Consider the following 5,461-nt stretch of genomic DNA (forward strand, 5'->3'; position numbering starts at 1 on the left):
TTACTGCACGACCTCTAACTGTTCTCCAAACACGACAAACCTCTGCAGAAAAATATCTTTATTTGTGCGCCTCAGTGTCCCTTATTGCACAGTGGCATTGCACATATTTCTAATCTAAAATTGAGGTGTTACATATTACATTCAGCCAACCACAAAGCCTAGATATACAGAAAACAATGCTATTCATCTTGAGACAGGGTTTCTGATCTGAAGAAGGTTAATAGACTGACAGGTTGCATTTTAAAATGCAGCATTGTCTTTAGCACGCCCATGCCAAGGTCCGTCACGATGGGCCATAAAACGCTTGTTGTTCCAAGCTTGTCATATTGACACCAGGACAGCCATTGTCCAGGTGTATTTCAGACACAATGTAACAGCTGGTGTTTGTTTGGCTCCATTGCACTCTTTCCTGTGTGCTCTTCCTCTGTCCCTTACTGACACACATGTTGTCATCTGTGCCTGTCTCACTGATGAGTACCGCTGAAGGCATTTCAGGAATTTCTGCATTTTACAAAATCGTTCCCTGTTGTTGTTTTTCAGACAGCAATGCAGACATAACTTTTATTAGAGTGCAGTCTTGGTAGTATATTACAAATGCAGTATTGTATAAAATGCAAGGTAGACAACAAGGCAACAACAGTAAAAAACAGAAATCACTTTATTCACAACCTACGTTGTTATCCAGTGCTAGAGATTTTATATATTTTTTATGAGATTCACACAACAATAGCCTAATTGTTCATATTCAGTCTGCTAACACCTCGCTAACTCACCCTTATAATGGCATTGCAGAAAGGACTAGAATTTATAAGTCCACTGTGTCCATTCTTCAGAACATTAACAGCATTATTAAAGTCAGAAAATAAAAGAGTTAAGTAAAGGTTCAGAGGCTTGTCAAGGTCCCGAGTTCAATTCCCAGCTCCATCTTTTGCGAGTGTTCCTCCTGTGGCCGTAGGTTTCCTCCAGGTTTGAGGTGAATTGGAGACTCTAAATTGACCATACAGTAGATGTGAGTGTATGGTGGGTGAATCCCTGCCCTGTGCCCAATGTCCAGGATGGGCTCCAGCGGGTGGGACCCTAATAAGGACTAAGCACTGATATATAATGGGTGAAACAGTGAGTGTGAGAGAAGAAATGGAAATAATCTCCTACTCTACCTGAATCCGTGTATGGGTTGTTTCATTTAACAAATCATAGATTTACACAGCATGTAAAGTGATCTTCAAATGTTATATTAGAACTGTCCAAAGTTGCATGGTGCATAGAATTGCATCCGTTTCAATTATGAATACATTTTTATGTGGAGTCATTAAGAGACAATAATGCGCTTAATGAGTGACACCCCTGATGCAACTAAATCAAGGGCATATGGCCACACAAAAGAGACCGACTGGGCCTGTGGGGGATATGCTGAAAATCTGCGAACGAATGAAAACTTGTGGAAGCAGTGCAAGTTAGAACTGGGGTGACACACATTTTGAAGGTGCCGCTAATTCACTTAAGAGTGTGACGCTGCACCATCCCAAGGGGACGCGAAGCAAAGAGCGAACGTGTGTGACTGCTGTTGTCAAACTGTGGAGAGAAACGAGTGCCACTGCTGTTCTCAAACTGTGGAGAGATGGGAAGCAACTGCGGAAAACAAAAAACTAACAGGCCAGCCTGTCTAATCAGAGAGCTGGGCCATTTAAAATACAGAAATAAAAACTTCATATTTCAAATATTTTTTGACAATGTTTAAACTGTTTAGACTTGCACGCTTCTTGAAAGTACTAATCAGAGTAAAAGTGGGGGATCATCCTGCGACCCCTTTATACGCCAGCGGGAAATGAAACACAGTCGTCATTCACATGGTCTGAAGGCTCCAGTAGTGTTTATGAACTCATATCCTTTCACTCCCTCTCATCCCTCTTCATCGCCATTGTTGTATGCTGAGTAAAAGGATACCCCCACCCTCTAGCACAGCAGCGCACACCTCAGATGGCAAGTCTTGGTTTGAGCAGCCCCGCTAATGCCATGGCTTTAAACCACTACGCCCTTACTCCCCTCGCAAAGGTCATAAGTCTTCCAGAGTTTCAATAGCAGGAAGAAGGCATGATAACTTATAATGGACATGCTGATGTAATATACGGTGTGAACGATTTGCTGCGCCGTGGAGCATTATCTTACAATCTGGAGACCGGGGCAATTGACACAGTTTCCTTCCCTGGGTTTGAGGATATTGGCCATCCTTTAAAGAACTGTAGGGCCAGTTCAGACGTTGTATCCAGGAGACAAGTGCACAACAAAGTATTTAACAGAAACAATTGGTCAAACTGGATCTTTGTTGCAGGGAGGGTGAGGAAACCTCCCTTTTTGGACGGCCCATGTATGTACAAGAATGGAAGTCAGAATGCAGAACAAATGTAGTTTAATTGAAAAATAATTTGCTGTTGATATGTCTTTTTGAAAGCATAATATACTTACTAAGTTTAACGAGACTCGGGTCATCCTACAAGTAATCAAAGATATCAGTTTTGTTATTTGCTGCGCAAAAATGTGAACACTACAGTTTTTTTCTTTATAGCAGTCCCTAAAAAGATTTGGATATAGCAATATATCTGTTTATTTGGTGTTCATTATCTCAATTACACCACAGAACCACAGACATATTGTGGGCACAGTCTAATTGTAGAATAATATATTTGAAGATGATCATTTTGGGATGTTTGTGTTGGAATTTTGATGCTTTCCTGTTAACTCTAGAATAATACCAAAATGTTCACAAAAACAGTAAATTAAATAAAAAAAGGATCAACTTTATGAATTTGTTGAAACCTGGGTAAATTGATTGTCTGTCATAGAGAGAAAATATAATATGAAACCACAGTAAAGACCAAATGAATCGGTCACCATGTTGATAAAAACACAGTGTGATCAGACTGGACAGTTACTGTCAAATACATTTATTTAGTGAGGAGAGAATTTTAAAAACCCATTTGAATTTGGAATTAGAGTCATTCAGAAATAATGCTTAGGGAAATAATGCTAATGCTTTTTTTCAAATTTTAAACAGCCTAGATGCACTGACCTTAAGATAACATCGTTCCTTAAAACCCTAAAAATAAGACACATTTTACACATGCAATACCATCCAACATCACTTAAGAACAGGAAGCAAGGCCCATAAATAATGAGAAAGTGCACATGTCCATTTAGATATATTTGGAGCTAATTATATTCTGTACATGTGAATGTACAGATGATTTTTATTATGGCAGAAAGAATAACACACCTTGACTTGCCAAAGTCCACATCCTCCCTTTCTTGCCCTTCTACATTAATTTTTCATTAGCACTTAATGGTTTCCTTTTCCTACAGGCTAAACAAACAGGACCATCAGACGGGCCCTGCTTATTCTGGCCCTGTCTGGCCAACCCTCCTCCCGAAAGAGTTCACTGTGTTCTGACGAGGTGATGAAACTCACCCTCTTTTGACAGACAACACTGCAGACGGGTTGTGGTATACTTGATTATAAATGTCCTCATGTGATTAAAATGATTCACATTGTTACCATGGGGCAGCAGTCAATACTTTAAAATCCCCACTGGGTCCACTCTTGTCACTCACCCACTTAAAGACTGATATGAATGACAGCAGGATGGACTGCACTTCCCAGCAAAGACAGATCCATAAAAAATCGAGAAAGGGGCCAAAACAATGACCTCTTCAACATATAACAGTCAACCACGCAACTGATTTAAGGACTTTTCAAGAAGAGGGAGAGTTGGTGTCAGTTTCCCAGGTCAGCAGTCAAATCCCTCCTGAGAGTGTATCCAGGTATAACACCGGCCAATCTTTTATTCTTTATTTTATTGTTCCACACCATAAATTGCAAGAAAGGCCTGCTATTAAATGTAAGAAACGGGCATCTAGTTGAATGCGACTATTAAGGTAAGTGATGTGAGACAGAACAGAAGTGGGACAGAGGGAGATGAGAAGAAGAGAAAGAGTAATGGGGAGAAATGGAGAGTGACTGAAATAAAAGAAAGCCTGCATCAGACCACATGTATGTTGGCTTAAAAGGATGGGATGAAGGCGGGGAAGGGGGGTATTCCAGATGTACCTGGTGGCAATTATTAAATAAGTATGTGACCTACATAAATAATTATAAATCAATACCAAATATATAAGATATAATATGTTTTTTTGTGGGGGGTAAATATCAGGGATATGAGAAATGTGGAACGGGGAACCAGAGCTTCAAGGGCTCTATAGCCCCAAAATCCAAATTCTCCTGCTCCCAGTACATAATGGTTGAATATGCAATATGACAAGGAATTCCGTCACTTACAGTGAAACCAAATTATACTTAACGAAGTCTATAATAGCAGTGGTAAAAAACGTATTTCTTTTACGCTGTTACGGTCCTTTTTTCAGATGCTTGTAATAGACACCTGCACAATAGAAAACACCCTGAACACATTTGGTGGGGTTAAGTATAGAAATAATAAATAATTGTTATGGCACGGTGAACGCTACAGCTGAGATCTTGTTCACAGGGTTGTGTGTGTGTGTGTGTGTGTGTGTTTGCAGCAGATGCACTAACTTAGCCCAGGTGTGTCCCAGGGAGTCTAGATTCAGAAAAATGGCTTTCGTTGACTACTTCAGCATATGAAGACATGGAGAACCAAACTGTCTTGAGAAGCAGAAACAGATTAAAAAAAAAAAGATTCTTAATAATTCTCATTTTTCTAATACTGTGTGATGCTTTTACATAGCAGCCAGTGCTTATTTGTGTTTGGTTACATCTGCAGTTTGAACAAGTCTAGCTAAAGAAACAAGAGATTTATTTATTTGGACGTCTGTCTAGTTTCACCCGACAAAAAGTTTTTGTTTCTCACTCCGGGAAGCATACAAATAGCAAACATAAATTTGGACCTATAACAACTTCTAACGTAAACCTCACCCTTGACCACAACAAACAGGAAAGCAGACAAGAAAGAAAGCCAACTCCAGTTGATCTTGTGTCACCCTCATGCAATTTCCAGCAAAAAAAAAAAAAGCTGTTTCTGGTTAAGGTTCACCAATTTCACGGTCGACACATCCCCACATCTCCTGAGGAGCGTGCAGGCCGGGTTGCGGCACGCCATCTCCAGACGGCCGAAAGTGGAGAAACGATTCCTGACCAGATCGTGCTGCCCGACAGTGCTGTTAGAGGATGTGTGGGGAGATGATAGGTAAAGTAAGTAATGCTCTCCAGATGGGGGACGCTCGCAAGCCGGCGGCGTGACCTCATACATGAACTGCCCCACAGACAAGAAAGGGCAGATGGTGGGGAGAAGGGGGCTGTTTAAAGGTTGAGGAGGACAGGGGGTCCAGATGGTCTGTAAATATATCTTTTTCTGGAGTTGGCCCAGGAATCCATGGTGTTACCTGGTTTTTACACTAATATATGGAGGCACAACAAAACACAGATGCATGA

Source organism: Denticeps clupeoides, chromosome 4 (genome assembly GCF_900700375.1).
Source record: "Denticeps clupeoides chromosome 4, fDenClu1.1, whole genome shotgun sequence".
NCBI lineage: Eukaryota > Metazoa > Chordata > Actinopteri > Clupeiformes > Denticipitidae > Denticeps > Denticeps clupeoides.